Genomic DNA, 20711 nt, shown 5'->3' with positions numbered 1-20711 from the left:
GAAATGCAGGAAAAGTGTTCTGTGCCCGTTTCCTCGCAAACGAAATTTGGCCCAGTTTTGCTTTTTTTCATAAGCCGCGCGCCTGTCGAAAAGTGGTCAAAAATCTCAATTTTCAAAACTCACTTTCAACACACTAAACCATCTCTTTTTGAACTGTTTTACGTTTTAAACCAGACAAAATGATACGTTGAGCTAAACTTCAGTGTAATTTACAATCCTAGAGTGTTCATGGCATAAATCGAGCGCCTTTCAGGGGACATTCCAGCAGACGGTTACAAAATAAGAAATACTGAGCAAGTACAATGATTTTGACATTAAATACAGTTAAAATATTGTAGTGCCGCTATTTTCAGTGTTTCTTAGGAATCTGGAAGCCATTTGCGCATGTCACGGGAGAACCTTTTTGAACGTGCCGTTTTCGAAAAGTTCTGCAAGGGCTCAAGCTAGGGTTAGGGTTGGGGTTTTAACAACACCGAAACAATTTGTGATACATTTGCTGTGCTCTAGGATGCATGTGAAATGCAGGAAAAGTGTTCTGTGCCCGTTTCCTCACAAACGAAATTTGGCCCAATTTTGCTTTTTTTCATAAGCCGCGCGCCTGTGGAAAGTGGTCAAAAATCTCAATTTTCAAAACTCACTTTCAACACACTAAACCATCTCTTTTCGAACTGTTTTACGTTTTAAACCAGACAAAATGATACGTTGAGCTAAACTTCAGTGTAATTTACAATCCTAGAGTGTTCATGGCACAAATCGAGCGCCTTTCAGGGGCCATTTCAGCAGACGGTTACAAAATAAGAAATAGTGAGCAAGTACAATGAGCTTAACATTAAATACACTTAAAATATTGAAGTGCCGCTACTTTCAGTGTTTTTTTGGAATCTGGAAGTCATTTGCGCATGTCACGGGGCAACCTTTTTGAACGTGCCGTTTTCTAAATGTTCTGCAAGGGCTCAAGCTAGGGTTAGGGTTGGGGTTTTAACAACACCGAGACAATTTGTGATACAGTTGCTGTGCTCTAGGATGCATGTGAAATACAGGAAAAATGTTCTGTGCCCGTTTCCTCGCAAACGAAATTTGGCCCAGTTTTGCTTTTTTTCATAAGCCGCGCGCCTGTCGAAAAGTGGTCAAAAATCTCAATTTTCAAAACTCACTTTCAACACACTAAACCATCTCTTTTTGAACTGTTTTACGTTTTAAAAAAGACAAAATGATACGTTGAGCTAAACTTCAGTGTAATTTACAATCCTAGAGTGTTCATGGCATAAATTGAGTGCCTTTCAGGGGACATTTCAGCAGACGGTTACAAAATAAGAAATACTGAGCAAGTACAATGATTTTGACATTAAATACAGTTAAAATATTGTAGTGCCGCTATTTTCAGAGTTTCTTAGGAATCTGGAAGTCATTTGCGCATGTCACGGGAGAACCTTTTTGAACGTGCCGTTTTCGAAAAGTTCAGCAAGGGTCAAGCTAGGGTTAGGGTAGGGGTTTTAGCAACACCTAGACAATTTGTGATACATTTGCTGTGCTCTAGGATGCATGTGAAATGCAGGAAAAGTGTTCTGTGCCCGTTTCCTCGCAAACGAAATTTGGCCCAATTTTGCTTTTTTTCATAAGCCGCGCGCCTGTGGAAAGTGGTCAAAAATCTCAATTTTCAAAACTCACTTTCAACACACTAAACCATCTCTTTTTGAACTGTTTTACGTTTTAAACCAGACAAAATGATACGTTGAGCTAAACTTCAGTGTCATTTACAATCCTAGAGTGTTCACGGCACAAATCAAGCGCCTTTCAGGGACCAGTTCAGCAGACGGTTACAAAATAAGAAATATTGAGCAAGTACAATGAGCTTGACACTAAATACACTTAAAATATTGTAGTGCCGCTACTTTCAGTGTTTCTTAGGAATCTGGAAGTCATTTGCGCATGTCACGGGCCAACCTTATTGAACGTGCCGTTTTCGAAATGTTCCGCAGGGGCTCATGCTAGGGTTAGGGATGGGGTTTTAACAACACCTAGACAATTTGTGATACATTTACTGTGCGCTAGGATGCATGTGAAATGCAGGAAAAGTGTTCTGTGCCCGTTTCCTCGCAAACGAAATTTGGACCAGTTTTGCTTTTTTTCATAAGCCGCGCGCCTGTCGAAAAGTGGTCAAAAATCTCAATGTTCAAAACTCACTTTCAACACACTAAACCATCTCTTTTCAAACTGTTTTACGTTTTAAACCAGACAAAATGATACGTTGAGCTAAACTTCAGTGTAATTTACAATCCTAGAGTGTTCATGGCACAAATCGAGCGCCTTTCAGGGGCCATTTCAGCAGACGGTTACAAAATAAGAAATATTGAGCAAGTACAATGAGCTTGACATTAAATACACTTAAAATATTTTAGTGCTGCTACTTTCAGTGTTTCTTAGGAATCTGGAAGTCATTTGCGCATGTCACGGGGCAACCATTTTGAACATGCCGTTTTCTAAATGTTCTGCAAGGGCTCAAGCTAGGATTAGGGTTGGGGTTTTAACAACACCGAAACAATTTGTGATACATTTGCTGTGCTCTAGGATGCATGTGAAATGCAGGAAAAGTGTTCTGTGCCCGTTTCCTCACAAACGAAATTTGGCCCAGTTTTGCTTTTTTTCATAAGCCGCGCGCCTGTCGAAAAGTGGTCAAAAATCTCAATTTTCAAAACTCACTTTCAACACACTAAACCATCTCTTTTTGAACTGTTTTACGTTTTAAACCAGACAAAATGATACGTTGAGCTAAACTTCAGTGTAATTTACAATCCTAGAGTGTTCATGGCACAAATCGAGCGCCTTCCAGGGGCCATTTCAGCAGACGGTTACAAAATAAGAAATATTGAGCAAGTACAATGACCTTGACACTAAATACACTTAAAATATTGTAGTGCCGCTACTTTCAGTGTTTCTTAGGAATCTGGGAGTCATTTGCGCATGTCACGGGAGAACCTTTTTGAACGTGCCGTTTTCGAAATGTTCAGCAAGGGTCAAGCTAGGGTTAGGGTTGGGGTTTTAACAACACCGAGACAATTTGTGATACCTTTGCTGTGCTCTAGGATGCATGTGAAATGCAGGAAAAGTGTTCTGTGCCCGTTTCCTCGCAAACGAAATTTGGCCCAGTTTTGCTTTTTTTCATAAGCCGCGTGCCTGTCGAAAAGTGGTCAAAAATCTCAATTTTCAGAACTCACTTTCAACACATTAAACCATCTCTTTTTGAACTGTTTTACATTTTACACCAGTCAAAATGATACGTTGAGCTAAACTTCAGTGTCATTTACAATCCTAGAGTGTTCACGGCACAAATCAAGCGCCTTTCAGGGACCAGTTCAGCAGACGGTTACAAAATAAGAAATATTGAGCAAGTACAATGAGCTTGACACTAAATACACTTAAAATATTGTAGTGCCGCTACTTTCAGTGTTTCTTAGGAATCTGGAAGTCATTTGCGCATGTCACGGGCCAACCTTATTGAACGTGCCGTTTTCGAAATGTTCCGCAGGGGCTCATGCTAGGGTTAGGGATGGGGTTTTAACAACACCTAGACAATTTGTGATACATTTACTGTGCGCTAGGATGCATGTGAAATGCAGGAAAAGTGTTCTGTGCCCGTTTCCTCGCAAACGAAATTTGGACCAGTTTTGCTTTTTTTCATAAGCCGCGCGCCTGTCGAAAAGTGGTCAAAAATCTCAATGTTCAAAACTCACTTTCAACACACTAAACCATCTCTTTTTGAACTGTTTTACGTTTTAAACCAGACAAAATGATACGTTGAGCTAAACTTCAGTGTAATTTACAATCCTAGAGTGTTCATGGCACAAATCGAGAGCCTTTCAGGGGCCATTTCAGCAGACGGTTACAAAATAAGAAATATTGAGCAAGTACAATGAGCTTAACATTAAATACACTTAAAATATTGAAGTGCCGCTACTTTCAGTGTTTTTTTGGAATCTGGAAGTCATTTGCGCATGTCACGGGGCAACCTTTTTGAACGTGCCGTTTTCTAAATGTTCTGCAAGGGCTCAAGCTAGGGTTAGGGTTGGGGTTTTAACAACACCGAGACAATTTGTGATACAGTTGCTGTGCTCTAGGATGCATGTGAAATACAGGAAAAATGTTCTGTGCCCGTTTCCTCGCAAACGAAATTTGGCCCAGTTTTGCTTTTTTTCATAAGCCGCGCGCCTGTCGAAAAGTGGTCAAAAATCTCAATTTTCAAAACTCACTTTCAACACACTAAACCATCTCTTTTTGAACTGTTTTACGTTTTAAAAAAGACAAAATGATACGTTGAGCTAAACTTCAGTGTAATTTCCAATCCTAGAGTGTTCATGGCATAAATCGAGCGCCTTTCAGGAGCCATTTCAGCAGATGGTTACAAAATAAGAAATACTGAGCAAGTACAATGAGCTTGACATTAAATACAGTTAAATTATTGTAGTGCCGCTATTTTCAGTGTTTCTTAGGAATCTGGATGTCATTTGCGCATGTCACGGGAGAACCTTTTTGAACGTGCCGTTTTCGAAATGTTCAGCAAGGGTCAAGCTAGGGTTAGGGTTGGGGTTTTAGCAACACCTAGACAATTTGTGATACATTTGCTGTGCTCTAGGATGCATGTGAAATGCAGGAAAAGTGTTCTGTGCCCGTTTCCTCGCAAACGAAATTTGGCCCAATTTTGCTTTTTTTCATAAGCCGCGCGCCTGTGGAAAGTGGTCAAAAATCTCAATTTTCAAAACTCACTTTCAACACACTAAACCATCTCTTTTTGAACTGTTTTACGTTTTAAACCAGACAAAATGATACGTTGAGCTAAACTTCAGTGTAATTTACAATCCTAGAGTGTTCATGGCACAAATCGAGCGCCTTCCAGGGGCCATTTCAGCAGATGGTTACAAAATAAGAAATACTGAGCGAGTACAATGAGCTTGACATTAAATACACTTAAAATATTGTAGTGCCGCTACTTTCAGTGTTTCTTAGGAATCTGGAAGTCATTTGCGCATGTCACGGGGCAACCTTTTTGAACGTGGCGTTTTCTAAATGTTCTGCAAGGGCTCAAGCTAGGGTTAGGGTTGGGGTTTTAACAACACCGAGATAATTTGTGATACAGTTGCTGTGCTCTAGGAAGCATGTGAAATACAGGAAAAATGTTCTGTGCCCGTTTCCTCGCAAACGAAATTTGGCCCAGTTTTGCTTTTTTTCATAAGCCGCGCGCCTGTCGAAAAGTGGTCAAAAATCTCAATTTTCAAAACTCACTTTCAACACAGTAAACCATCTCTTTTTGAACTGTTTTACGTTTGAAACCAGACAAAATGATACGTTGAGCTAAACTTCAGTGTAATTTACAATCCTAGAGTGTTCATGGCATAAATCGAGCGCCTTTCAGGAGCCATTTCAGCAGATGGTTACAAAATAAGAAATACTGAGCAAGTACAATGAGCTTGACATTAAATACAGTTAAATTATTGTAGTGCCGCTATTTTCAGTGTTTCTTAGGAATCTGGATGTCATTTGCGCATGTCACGGGAGAACCTTTTTGAACGTGCCGTTTTCGAAATGTTCAGCAAGGGTCAAGCTAGGGTTAGGGTTGGGGTTTTAGCAACACCTAGACAATTTGTGATACATTTGCTGTGCTCTAGGATGCATGTGAAATGCAGGAAAAGTGCTCTGTGCCCGTTTCCTCGCAAACGAAATTTGGCCCAATTTTGCTTTTTTTCATAAGCCGCGCGCCTGTCGAAAAGTGGTCAAAAATCTCAATTTTCAAAACTCACTTTCAACACACTAAACCATCTCTTTTTGAACTGTTTTACATTTTACACCAGTCAAAATGATACGTTGAGCTAAACTTCAGTGTCATTTACAATCCTAGAGTGTTCACGGCACAAATCAAGCGCCTTTCAGGGACCAGTTCAGCAGACGGTTACAAAATAAGAAATATTGAGCAAGTACAATGAGCTTGACACTAAATACACTTAAAATATTGTAGTGCCGCTACTTTCAGTGTTTCTTAGGAATCTGGAAGTCATTTGCGCATGTCACGGGCCAACCTTTTTGAACGTGCCGTTTTCGAAATGTTCCGCAGGGGCTCATGCTAGGGATAGGGTTGGGGTTTTAACAACACCTAGACAATTTGTGATACATTTACTGTGCGCTAGGATGCATGTGAAATGCAGGAAAAGTGTTCTGTGCCCGTTTCCTCGCAAACGAAATTTGGCCCAATTTTGCTTTTTTTCATAAGCCGCGCGCCTCTCGAAAAGTGGTCAAAAATCTCAATTTTCAAAACTCACTTTCAACACACTAAACCATCTCTTTTTGAACTGTTTTACGTTTTAAAAAAGACAAAATGATACGTTGAGCTAAACTTCAGTGTAATTTACAATCCTAGAGTGTTCATGGCATAAATTGAGTGCCTTTCAGGGGACATTTCAGCAGACGGTTACAAAATAAGAAATACTGAGCAAGTACAATGATTTTGACATTAAATACAGTTAAAATATTGTAGTGCCGCTATTTTCAGAGTTTCTTAGGAATCTGGAAGTCATTTGCGCATGTCACGGGAGAACCTTTTTGAACGTGCCGTTTTCTAAATGTTCAGCAAGGGTCAAGCTAGGGTTAGGGTTGGGGTTTTAACAACACCGAGACAATTTGTGATACATTTGCTGTGCTCTAGGATGCATGTGAAATGCAGGAAAAGTGTTCTGTGCCCGTTTCCTCGCAAACGAAATTTGGCCCAATTTTGCTTTTTTTCATAAGCCGCGCGCCTGTGGAAAGTGGTCAAAAATCTCAATTTTCAAAACTCACTTTCAACACACTAAACCATCTCTTTTTGAACTGTTTTACGTTTTAAACCAGACAAAATGATACGTTGAGCTAAACTTCAGTGTAATTTACAATCCTAGAGTGTTCATGGCACAAATCGAGCGCCTTTCAGGGGCCATTTCAGCAGATGGTTACAAAATAAGAAATATTGAGCAAGTACAATGAGCTTAACATTAAATACACTTAAAATATTGAAGTGCCGCTACTTTCAGTGTTTTTTTGGAATCTGGAAGTCATTTGCGCATGTCACGGGAGAACCTTTTTGAACGTGCCGTTTTCTAAATGTTCAGCAAGGGTCAAGCTAGGGTTAGGGTTGGGGTTTTAACAACACCGAGACAATTTGTGATACATTTGCTGTGCTCTAGGATGCATGTGAAATGCAGGAAAAGTGTTCTGTGCCCGTTTCCTCGCAAACGAAATTTGGCCCAGTTTTCTTTTTTTCATAAGCCGCGCGCCTGTCGAAAAGTGGTCAAAAATCTCAATTTTCAAAACTCACTTTCAACACACTAAACCATCTCTTTTTGAACTGTTTTACGTTTTAAACCAGACAAAATGATACGTTGAGCTAAACTTCAGTGTAATTTACAATCCTAGAGTGTTCATGGCACAAATCGAGCGCCTTCCAGGGGCCATTTCAGCAGACGGTTACAAAATAAGAAATATTGAGCAAGTACAATGACCTTGACACTAAATACACTTAAAATATTGTAGTGCCGCTACTTTCAGTGTTTCTTAGGAATCTGGGAGTCATTTGCGCATGTCACGGGAGAACCTTTTTGAACGTGCCGTTTTCGAAATGTTCAGCAAGGGTCAAGCTAGGGTTAGGGTTGGGGTTTTAACAACACCGAGACAATTTGTGATACATTTGCTGTGCTCTAGGATGCATGTGAAATGCCGGAAAAGTGTTCTGTGCCCGTTTCCTCGCAAACGAAATTTGGCCCAGTTTTGCTTTTTTTCATAAGCCGCGCGCCTGTCGAAAAGTGGTCAAAAATCTCAATTTTCAAAACTCACTTTCAACACATTAAACCATCTCTTTTTGAACTGTTTTACATTTTACACCAGTCAAAATGATACGTTGAGCTAAACTTCAGTGTCATTTACAATCCTAGAGTGTTCACGGCACAAATCAAGCGCCTTTCAGGGACCAGTTCAGCAGACGGTTACAAAATAAGAAATATTGAGCAAGTACAATGAGCTTGACACTAAATACACTTAAAATATTGTAGTGCCGCTACTTTCAGTGTTTCTTAGGAATCTGGAAGTCATTTGCGCATGTCACGGGCCAACCTTTTTGAACGTGCCGTTTTCGAAATGTTCCGCAGGGGCTCATGCTAGGGTTAGGGATGGGGTTTTAACAACACCTAGACAATTTGTGATACATTTACTGTGCGCTAGGATGCATGTGAAATGCAGGAAAAGTGTTCTGTGCCCGTTTCCTCGCAAACGAAATTTGGACCAGTTTTGCTTTTTTTCATAAGCCGCGCGCCTCTCGAAAAGTGGTCAAAAATCTCAATGTTCAAAACTCACTTTCAACACACTAAACCATCTCTTTTTGAACTGTTTTACGTTTTAAACCAGACAAAATGATACGTTGAGCTAAACTTCAGTGTAATTTACAATCCTAGAGTGTTCATGGCACAAATCGAGCGCCTTTCAGGGGCCATTTCAGCAGACGGTTACAAAATAAGAAATATTGAGTAAGTACAATGAGCTTGACATTAAATACACTTAAAATATTGAAGTGCCGCTACTTTCACTGTTTTTTACGAATCTGGAAGTCATTTGCGCATGTCACGGGAGAACCTTTTTGAACGTGCCGTTTTCTAAATGTTCTGCAAGGGCTCAAGCTAGGGTTAGGGTTGGGGTTTTAACAACACCGAAACAATTTGTGATACATTTGCTGTGCTCTAGGATGCATGTGAAATGCAGGAAAAGTGTTCTGTGCCCGTTTCCTCGCAAACGAAATTTGGCCCAATTTTGCTTTTTTTCATAAGCCGCGCGCCTGTCGAAAAGTGGTCAAAAATCTCAATTTTCAAAACTCACTTTCAACACACTAAACCATCTCTTTTTGAACTGTTTTACGTTTTAAACCAGACAAAATGATACGTTGAGCTACACTTCAGTGTAATTTACAATCCTAGAGTGTTACGGCACAAATCAAGCGCCTTTCAGGGACCAGTTCAGCAGACGGTTACAAAATAAGAAATATTGAGCAAGTACAATGAGCTTGACACTAAATACACTTAAAATATTGTAGTGCCGCTACTTTCAGTGTTTCTTAGGAATCTGGAAGTCATTTGCGCATGTCACGGGGCAACCTTTTTGAACGTGCCGTTTTCGAAATGTTCCGCAGGGGCTCATGCTAGGGTTAGGGTTGGGGTTTCAACAACACCTAGACAATTTGTGATACATTTACTGTGCGCTAGGATGCATGTGAAATGCAGGAAAAGTGTTCTGTGCCCGTTTCCTCGCAAACGAAATTTGGCCCAATTTCGCTTTTTTTCATAAGCCTGTCGAAAAGTGGTCAAAAATCTCAATGTTCAAAACTCACTTTCAACACACTAAACCATCTCTTTTTGAACTGTTTTACGTTTTAAACCAGACAAAATGATACGTTGAGCTAAACTTCAGTGTAATTTACAATCCTAGAGTGTTCATGGCATAAATCGAGCGCCTTTCAGGGGACATTTCAGGAGACAGTTACAAAATAAGAAATACTGAGCAAATACAATGATTTTGACATTAAATACAGTTAAAATATTGTAGTGCCGCTATTTTCAGTGTTTCTTAGGAACCTGGAAGTCATTTGCGCATGTCACGGGAGAACCTTTTTGAACGTGGCGTTTTTCGAAATGTTCTGCAAGGGTCAAGCTAGGGTTAGGGTTGGGGTTTTAACAACACCGAGACAATTTGTGATACATTTGCTATGCTCTAGGATGCATGTGAAATGCAGGAAAAGTGTTCTGTGCCCGTTTCCTCGCAAACGAAATTTGGCCCAGTTTTGCTTTTTTTCATAAGCCGCGCGCCTCTTGAAAAGTGGTCAAAAATCTCAATTTTCAAAACTCACTTTCAACACATTAAACCATCTCTTTTTGAACTGTTTTACATTTTAAACCAGTCAAAATGATACGTTGAGCTAAACTTCAGTGTCATTTACAATCCTAGAGTGTTCACGGCACAAATCAAGCGCCTTTCAAGGACCAGTTCAGCAGACGGTTACAAAATAAGAAATATTGAGCAAGTACAATGAGCTTGACACTAAATACACTTAAAATATTGTAGTGCCGCTACTTTCAGTGTTTCTTAGGAATCTGGGAGTCATTTGCGCATGTCACGGGGCAACCTTTTTGAACGTGCCGTTTTCGAAATGTTCAGCAAGGGTCAAGCTAGGGTTAGGGTTGGGGTTTTAACAACACCTAGACAATTTGTGATACATTTGCTGTGCTCTAGGATGCATGTGAAATGCAGGAAAAGTGTTCTGTGCCCGTTTCCTCGCAAACGAAATTTGGCCCAGTTTTGCTTTTTTTCATAAGCCGCGCGCCTGTCGAAAAGTGGTCAAAAATCTCAATTTTCAAAACTCACTTTCAACACACTAAACCATCTCTTTTTGAACTGTTTTACATTTTAAACCAGACAAAATGATACGTTGAGCTAAACTTCAGTGTAATTTACAATCCTAGAGTGTTCATGGCACAAATCGAGCGCCTTCCAGGGGCCATTTAAGCAGACGGTTACAAAATAAGAAATACTGAGCAAGTACAATGAGCTTGACATTAAATACACTTAAAATATTGAAGTTCCGCTACTTTCAGTGTTTCTTAGGAATCTGGAAGTCATTTGCGCATGTCACGGGGCAACCTTTTTGAACGTGACGTTTTCGAAATGTTCCGCAAGGGCTCAAATAGGGTTAGGGTTGGGGTTTTAACAACACCGAGACAATTTGTGATACATTTGCTGTACTCTAGGATGCATGTGGAATGCAGGAAAAGTGTTCTGTGCCCGTTTCCTCGCAAACGAAATTTGGCCCAATTTTGCTTTTTTTCCATAAGCCACGCGCCTGTCGAAAAGTGGTCAAAAATCTCAGTTTTCAAAACTCACTTTCAACACACTAAACCATCAATTTTTGAACTTTTTTTTTGCATTTTAAACCAGACAAAATGATACGTTGAGCTAAACTTCAGTGTAATTTACAATCCTAGAATCAAGCGCCTTTCAGGGGCTATTTCAGCAGACGGTTACAAAATACATACACAAACAGATAACTCTCAGACTACAAGAGCCCTCCTTACTGAGCACAATGTCCTGAATAAGAGTCAGACTGGCTTCCTACCAAACCTCCACACATTCCAGGCACATGCCTGGCACTGCTGGAGCAGCACGTTCATACCTGGGCACTGCCAGCCCATCTGGACCCAGAACAGCAGAGCCTGGCACTGCTGGAGCAGGACTGTCAGACCTGGGCACTGCCAGCCCATCTGGACCCAGAACAGCAGAGCCTGGCACTGCTGGGGCAGCGCTGTAACACCTGGGCACTGCCAGCCCATCTGGACCCAGAACAGCAGAGCCTGGCACTGCTGGAGCAGGACTGTCAGACCTGGGCACTGCCAGCCCATCTGGACCCAGAACAGCAGAGCCTGGTACTGCTGGGGCAGGACTGTCACACCTGTAGATAATGACATGACCGGAGACTCCAGGATCTTGGTTTTCCAGAAGAGATCTAGATCTCAGGAAAACAGTTACAACTACACACTGAACAACAACAATTTGGAACACAACCAACTACACATACTTCTGACTGACAATCAGTTCATCAGGAGTTTTCCTTGCAGTGAAGTCACTTCAGGAGAAGGCACACAGGGCTTTCCATGCCAGTAAAAGGAGGCTCTACAACATCAATCCCCCAATAAAATGGGCTCCAAATATTTCAAAGTCCAATTGAACCCTTTGCCCTATGCAGCAGTGAAGTGTGGGATCCCTTCACTGAGCAAGATTACACTAAATGGGACAAACAGCCTGTAGATACTCCATGCACAGAGTTCTGTAAAAACATACTTCCAACTGGAATACTACAGAATCCTAAACAGGCAATACACACAACACACACTAACTCCGTTAACCATAACATAATGAGATGGTACCATTCATTTGTAACAAATCGTACACAGTACGTCAGGGTCAACAAAACTCTTTCCGCGTCACGATCTATGAGCACAGGTGCCCCTCAGGGCAGTGTGAGCTCTCCAGTTCTGTTCACACTTTATACAAATGATTGTACAAGCAGTAGTCAAAGCAACTTCATTTTCAAATTCTCAGACAATACAGCTGTTCTGAACAGCATCGCCAGTTAATGCATAGAGGTAGCAGCTTATCTGTATACATGTCAGAAGTCCAAAGGTTTGTGCAATGGTGTGACAATAGCCTAATTCTCAATGTTAAAAAAAAGAAATAATTTTTAATCCCAGAGCAGTCGGTGATCACACGCATGTAGTAATCCACAACAAATTTATCACTCAGGTCAATTCATATAAACACTTAGGTGTACACATAGGCAGTAACCTGTGCTGGACTACTCATGTTGAGAGTGTTTGCTCCAAAGTTCAGCAGCGCTTATATTTCCTGCGAAGACTAAGAGTGCTTGAGGTTCGACAGGAATTAATGAAACTCTTTTACTGTGCTGTAATTGAGAACACTATCAGGTGTGGGATTACAGTGCAGTTTGGTCATCTATCAGTTCATTAAAAATCGCAAATAACCTGCCTCTTCCAGACAGCTTTGAATCTTAAGGAAAACAACGCATCTGAAAATGACTTTTCTACAAATGCATCTGCAGGAAGGGGCGACTCGTCCATCCATCGTCCAGCAGTGCCACTCTACAGCACATCAGGGAAACACGTGTAAAATCAGCGGCTTCGGGTTGCTTTACAAATATATTATGTAATACGATACGTATTTTTAAGGTCATGTTAACTGCACTGTTTGTGTGTGTTGTGAGTTCCGGTGTGAATGAAACATAGCTGCTGTGATGCAGATCACATTCAGAGAAACTCCAGCTCTTGGTGTTTAAGAATATTAAACCTTTACTGACCACAGTGGTGTTGAAAGTGAAGCTCCACTCGTGTCTGTCAGGAGCTCCTCAGAGCCTCAGCTGCAGAGACCGGCCTGAAGACGCCCGTCCTTCTCCGATGACTTGAAACCTGACAGGTGATGAACAGGAAAGGTGTTTACTCGTGTGTAGCGACACATGGAGTGACGGACTGGTTGGCATTGCAGCCTCGCAGCGCCTGGGCCCTGGCTTTCTCCTCGACTGTGATACGATCAGGTGGGGATTTTGTTTTCTGGTGGTTTTAAGTGGTGCACCTTGACTTGCAAATTCATTTTTATTTGATGACAGTTTTTTTAGTTGTTTTAAAGAACTTACTGTTTTGATTATATGTATCAGAGATTGTGACTCTGCCTTTAGCTTCCCATTCCTTCCAAACAAAGGGTCTTCTGTTGTAGAGAACAGCACTGCATATCCAAAGCAAAGTGCGAAGGGACTGCAGTCCAGAGAAACCTGTAATTTTACAAAGAATGGAGGCAATTTCACACCTCTGGTTGTGCCAGAGGGTCCTCAGTGGAAGAGATACTGGGGTCCCCAGCACTGCTGTCACCTCTTCTGTACTCCTCCTATGCTAACAACTGTGTATCTACTGTGGACTCTGTGAAAGGAATCAAGCCTGCAGATGATCCCACCGGAATAAAAAAAAATCTGTAGAGGTCACTGTTTTAATCAGCTCCACACAGACAGCACCCCAGGAAACCAGACCCATGAGAACAGAGGCAGAGCATGCAGACTCCACACAAACAGCACCCCAGGAAACCAGACCCATGAGAACAGGGGCAGAGCATGTACACTCCACACAGACAGCAGCCCAGGAAACCAGACCCATGAGAACAGGGGCAGAGCATGCAGACTCCACACAGACAGCACCCCAGGAAACCAGACCCATGAGAACAGGGGCAGAGCATGCACACTCCACACAGACAGCACCCCAGGAAACCAGACCCATGAGAACAGGGGGCAGAGCATGCACACTCCACACAGATAGCAGCCCAGGAAACCAGACCCATGAGAACAGGGGCAGAGCATGCAGACTCCACACAGACTGCACCCCAGGAAACCAGACCCATGAGAACAGGGGCAGAGCATGCAGACTCCACACAGACAGCACCCCAGGAAACCAGACCCATGAGAACAGGGGGCAGAGCATGCAGACTCCACACAGACAGCACCCCAGGAAACCAGACCCATGAGAACAGGGGCAGAGCATGCAGACTCCACACAGACAGCACCCCAGGAAACCAGACCCATGAGAACAGGGGCAGAGCATGCACACTCCACACAGACAGCAGCCCATGAAACCAGACCCATGAGAACAAGGGCAGAGCATGCAGACTCCACACAGAGAGCACCCCAGGAAACCAGACCCATGAGAACAGGGGCAGAGCATGCACACTCCACACAGACAGCACCCCAGGAAACCAGACCCATGAGAACAGGGGCAGAGCATGCAGACTCCACACAGACAGCACCCCAAGAAACCAGACCCATGAGAACAGGGGCAGAGCATGCACACTCCACACAGACAGCAGCCCAGGAAACCGAACCCATGAGAACAGGGGCAGAGCATGCACACTCCACACAGACAGCAGCCCAGAAAACCAGACCCATGAGAACAGGGGCAGAGCATGCACACTCCACACAGACAGCACCCCAGGACACCAGACCCATGAGAACAGGGGCAGAGCATGCAGACTCCACACAGACAGCACCCCAGGAACCAGACCCATGAGAACAGGGCAGAGCATGCACACTCCACACAGACAGCACCCCAGGAAACCAGACCCATGAGAACAGGGGCAGAGCATGCACACTCCACACAGACAGCAGCCCAGGAAACCGAACCCATGAGAACAGGGGGCGGAGCATGCAGACTCCACACAGACAGCACCCCAGGAAACCAGACCCATGAGAACAGGGGCAGAGCATACACACTCCACACAGACAGCACCCCAGGAAACCAGACCCATGAGAACAGGGGCAGAGCATGCAGACTCCACACAGACAGCACCCCAGGAAACCAGACCCATGAGAACAGGGGCAGAGCATGCACACTCCACACAGACAGCAGCCCAGGAAACCGAACCCATGAGAACAGGGGCAGAGCATGCACACTCCACACAGACAGCAGCCCAGAAAACCAGACCCATGAGAACAGGGGCAGAGCATGCACACTCCACACAGACAGCACCCCAGGACACCAGACCCATGAGAACAGGGGCAGAGCATGCAGACTCCACACAGACAGCACCCCAGGAACCAGACCCATGAGAACAGGGCAGAGCATGCACACTCCACACAGACAGCAGCCCAGGAAACCGAACCCATGAGAACAGGGGCAGAACATGCACACTCCACACAGACAGCAGCCCAGGAAACCAGACCCATAAGAACAGGGGCAGAGCATGCAGACTCCACACAGACAGCACCCCAGGAAACCAGACCCATGACAATGGGGCAGAGCATGCACACTCCACACACACAGCACCCCAGGAAACCAGACCCATGAGAACAGGGGCAGAGCATGCACACTCCACACAGACAGCAGCCCAGGAAACCGAACCCATGAGAACAGGGGGCAGAGCATGCAGACTCCACACAGACAGCACCCCAGGAAACCAGACCCATGAGAACAGGGGCAGAGCATGCACACTCCACACAGACAGCACCCCAGGAAACCAGACCCATGAGAACAGGGGCAGAGCATGCAGACTCCACACAGACAGCACCCCAGGAAACCAGACCCATGAGAACAGGGGCAGAGCATGCAGACTCCACACAGACAGCACCCCAGGAAACCAGACCCATGAGAACAGGGGCAGAGCATGCAGACTCCACACAGACAGCACCCCAGGAAACCAGACCCATGAGAACAGGGGCAGAGCATGCACACTCCACACAGACAGCAGCCCAGGAAACCGAACCCATGAGAACAGGGGCAGAGCATGCACACTCCACACAGACAGCAGCCCAGAAAACCAGACCCATGAGAACAGGGGCAGAGCATGCACACTCCACACAGACAGCACCCCAGGACACCAGACCCATGAGAACAGGGGCAGAGCATGCAGACTCCACACAGACAGCACCCCAGGAACCAGACCCATGAGAACAGGGCAGAGCATGCACACTCCACACAGACAGCACCCCAGGAAACCAGACCCATGAGAACAGGGGCAGAGCATGCAGACTCCACATAGACAGCAGCCCAGGAAACCGAACCCATGAGAACAGGGGCAGAGCATGCAGACTCCACACAGACAGCACCCCAGGAAACCAGACCCATGAGAACAGGGGCAGAGCATGCACACTCCACACAGACAGCAGCCCAGGAAACCAGACCCATGAGAACAGGGGCAGAGCATCCAGACTCCACACAGACAGCAGCCCAGGAAACCGAACCCATGAGAACAGGGGGCAGAGCATGCAGACTCCACACAGACAGCACCCCAGGAAACCAGACCCATGAGAACAGGGGCAGAGCATGCACACTCCACACAGACAGCACCCCAGGAAACCAGACCCATGAGAACAGGGGCAGAGCATGCACACTCCACACAGACAGCAGCCCAGGAAACCGAACCCATGAGAACAGGGGCAGAGCATGCACACTCCACACAGACAGCAGCCCAGAAAACCAGACCCATGAGAACAGGGGCAGAGCATGCACACTCCACACAGACAGCACCCCAGGACACCAGACCCATGAGAACAGGGGCAGAGCATGCAGACTCCACACAGACAGCACCCCAGGAACCAGACCCATGAGAACAGGGCAGAGCATGCACACTCCACACAGACAGCACCCCAGGAAACCAGACCCATGAGAACAGGGGCAGAGCATGCAGACTCCACACAGACAGCAGCCCAGGAAACAGAACCCATGAGAACAGGGGGCAGAGCATGCAGACTCCACAGAGACAGCACCCCAGGAAACCAGACCCATGACAATGGGGCAGAGCATGCACACTCCACACAGACAGCACCCCAGGAAACCAGACCCATGAGAACAGGGGCAGAGCATGCAGACTCCACACAGACAGCACCCCAGGAAACCAGACCCATGAGAACAGGGGCAGAGCATGCACACTCCACACAGACAGCAGCCCAGGAAACCGAACCCATGAGAACAGGGGCAGAGCATGCACACTCCACACAGACAGCAGCCCAGAAAACCAGACCCATGAGAACAGGGGCAGAGCATGCACACTCCACACAGACAGCACCCCAGGACACCAGACCCATGAGAACAGGGGCAGAGCATGCAGACTCCACACAGACAGCACCCCAGGAAACCAGACCCATGAGAACAGGGGCAGAACATGCAGACCCCACACAGACAGCACCCCAGGAAACCAGACCCATGAGAACAGGGGCAGAGCATGCAGACTCCACACAGACAGCACCCCAGGAAACCAGACCCATGAGAACAGGGGCAGAGCATGCAGACTCCACACAGACAGCACCCCAGGAAACCAGACCCATGAGAACAGGGGCAGAGCATGCACACTCCACACAGACAGCACCCCAGGAAACCAGACCCATGAGAACAGGGGCAGAGCATGCACACTCCACACAGACAGCAGCCCAGGAAACCAGACCCATGAGAACAGGGGCAGAGCATGCACACTCCACACAGACAGCACCCCAGGAAACCAAACCCATGAGAACAGGGGCAGAGCATGCAGACTCCACACAGACAGCACCCCAGGAACCAGACCCATGAGAACAGGGGCAGAGCATGCAGACTCCACACAGACAGCACCCCAGGAACCAGACCCATGAGAACAGGGGCAGAGCATGCACACTCCACATAGACAGCACCCCAGGAAACCAGACCCATGAGAACAGGGGCAGAGCATGCACACTCCACACAGACAGCAGCCCAGGAAACCGAACCCATGAGAACAGGGGCAGAGCATGCAGACTCCACACAGACAGCAGCCCAGGAAACCGAACCCATGAGAACAGGGGCAGAGCATGCAGACTCCACACAGACAGCACCCCAGGAAACCAGACCCATGAGAACAGGGGCAGAGCATGCACACTCCACACAGACAGCACCCCAGGAAACCAGACCCATGAGAACAGGGGCAGAGCATGCACACTCCACACAGACAGCACCCCAGGAAACTGAACCCAGGGCACCAGCGCTGCCACCCACGGCGCCGCCGTCTCTCACCTTTTCACCTCCACTTGCAGATCATGACGCGACCGGAGACCGGAGACTCCTCACTCCTGCAGTAACACACCCCAGCAGGAGGAGGCGCCGACGGACTCGCTCATGGTGCAGTGAGCCCAGCGGTGTGAGTCTGGTGTCCAGTGCTGATATTTCCCCACCAGCTGCGTGTTTCCCTGACAGTCCTGTCCCACAGCCTGCGACACACGACCAGCTCCGCTTCTCAACGGTTCTTCCTCACTCATGTAATATCAGCAAAGATGCTCCTGACAACGAGTTTTGAACTACAGCTCCTGTTTTCCTCGCCGATTAGATTAAAAAAGCCGGCTGTTTACCTGCTGGAGGTCAGACCCGCTCCGGCAACAATTTCTGTAGTACGGTTGCTCTGGCAACCACGTTTTATTTAACAAAGTAAAATAAACACAGGAGAAAAGTTTGCAAACTAGACAGGGGAGCTAAGAAACCCACAGACACGACGGCAGTGGGTTTTGTTTCTTTGCTGGGTCGATAAACCAGGCAGGACGAGCGCTGAAGACACGCTAGAGTACACAATACTCCTGCTCTTTACACAAACAGGTTCAACGGGTCAATGAAGATCAGGTTGGCACAGCCGTTATGTTGTCTCAATTAGAAAGAGTCTGAAGACTTTGCTCGTTTCTTCCCAAGACAGCTTCACTCCGGAGAGCAAGAAACAGCTCCTGCCGAGTCCGTCTTGTAAGAGAGACATAGAAATCCGCGACACGATACATACGCTGAAATTGTATAATTATTTCTGACGTTCAATCAAATCTGCGCAACACGTGTGGAGCGCAGTCCAGAGTACTAGAGACTACATTTCCCATAAGCCGTGGGCCACTTCCTTTAGACCTAATCGATTCGCGTCTTTTTTATTTTTAATTATAACAACAATACATGCCATACAAACAAGAATACATATAACACAGAGTATGGTCAGGGGTTCATACAATAATAAATGTACATTTTATGCAAAAAGATTAAACAAGTAATCTTGTTAAATAGTAAACAAAAGCAGATAAGGCCCGTACATGTTTCAAATTGTCTGTACAGACGTATTTACATCTGTTTTAAACTGTTCAGACATGGGTCTCCTCCCACACCATTTCGTTAATTATCATATCGTGCAAGTATCATATTTTTAAAAAAATACAAACGATATTTTCATATTACTTTCAATTGGTTTAAATGTAGCATTATTTTACTTCTTTAAAAGTAGTGTCATTATTAGTTTCCTTCTTTACATTATCTTTCAGAGTTGGCGACACAGTCACAGTTATCATCTGTATTGATTTTCAATTTGCACAACGAGGGTCTGTACGGAGGCGCTGCAAGACTCGCCGCCATAGACTCGTGTATCTCTCTCGCCACCCAGTGGACTTTTCTCAGAAGTGCAAGTCTTTTTTAACTTTTTTTTTTATTGTAGCATTAAAATTAATACAACAAGATGTAGATAGATAAGAAATTATTGATCCCAAAGGGAAATTAATGATAGCAAATCAATAATGTCATCAGGGTACATAGCATAATATAGTTACACTTCTGAAAAAAAGATTAAACCAGGTTAATAAAGATAAGGGCTGATATAGTCTGTAAATACACTTTTACATCTATTTAAAATGTTCTAACAGGACTCTTCCCAGATTATTTCACTTCATATATATAATAACGTGCACGTATAATAATGAAGTCGATTAAAAAGATATTTTCATGTTAATTTCAATTGGATTAAAAATTAACATACCATCTGTTTCATTAAAGTACGGTTAATTTTAGCCTCTTTCTTCATATAAATTTGCAAATCAGGCCAGAATTTTTTTAAAGCACAAAATAACCAAAATACATGTTAAGTCTCAGGGATGCTTTCAGAAATCATCTGTATTGATTTCCAATCTCTGCACAAGAGCGCTTTAAGACACACCGCCATAGACTCGTGTATCTCTGTCGCCGCCCAGTGGACATTTCTCGGAAGTGTCACCTCCCGCCGTAATTCAGTAAACTCCCGGAATTGAAATTGTGATTGGACGAGAGCCGTATCCCTCCCGCCTCCTGATGAAATCTCGACGCTGATTGGACAAAGCCATCGACGCTCAGCTGAGACCAGTAAATCCGTGGTGATTGGCCTAGTGCCGCTTCACTCACGATGAGGGCGGTAACTTCGCTCCGGTACACGGAAATCCGCGGTGATTGGTTCAGAGCCCAGTCACTCAAGGTGAGGGCGGTATTTCCGCGGAAGAACGCGGACGTCCGCGGTGATTGGCAAAGAGCCGTGTCACTCACGTTAGGGCGTTAACTCCGTGGCTATAGCAGGAAGCAAAACAAAACCTGACGATATTTTTGTTTTGAATTGTTATATGTACTCTTGTTTGTATTGTAATTTTTGTTCTTTTGTTAAGCATAAATACAAATTTTTTAAAAAAAGGAAGCAAAACAAAAAATGTAAAAAGTAGCGGGAGCTCCACGGTGATTGGCCAGAAGCCGTGTCACTCTCCCAATGTAAAAGGAAGTCACGCCTACCTCCAGCCAACGGCGGTTATGCGTCACATAACTGCGACGGATCCAGATTTGACGCATAAT

General features: G+C 44.9%; 1 long non-coding RNA gene across 1 annotated transcript in view; it reads right to left on the bottom strand.

The window, feature by feature from the left end:
- The window catches only part of LOC148813661 (uncharacterized), a 252710-nt gene extending 234334 nt beyond the window's left edge, over positions 1 to 18376 (bottom strand). The window contains exons 1-2 of the long non-coding RNA XR_016086240.1: positions 18123 to 18376; positions 12926 to 13034 (exon numbers count right to left, since the gene is read on the bottom strand). This is a non-coding gene — a long non-coding RNA (uncharacterized LOC148813661). The remainder of the gene's footprint in view (positions 1 to 12925; positions 13035 to 18122) is intronic.
- Between the last annotated feature and the right edge of the window lie 2335 nt (positions 18377 to 20711).

Source organism: Atractosteus spatula (assembly GCF_055471065.1).
Source record: "Atractosteus spatula isolate fAtrSpa1 chromosome 10 unlocalized genomic scaffold, fAtrSpa1.hap1 SUPER_10_unloc_1, whole genome shotgun sequence".
NCBI classification, from domain to species: Eukaryota; Metazoa; Chordata; class Actinopteri; order Semionotiformes; family Lepisosteidae; genus Atractosteus; species Atractosteus spatula.
The sequence above is the reverse complement of the archived record's forward strand: the minus strand, read 5'-3'. Positions and strand labels throughout refer to the sequence as shown.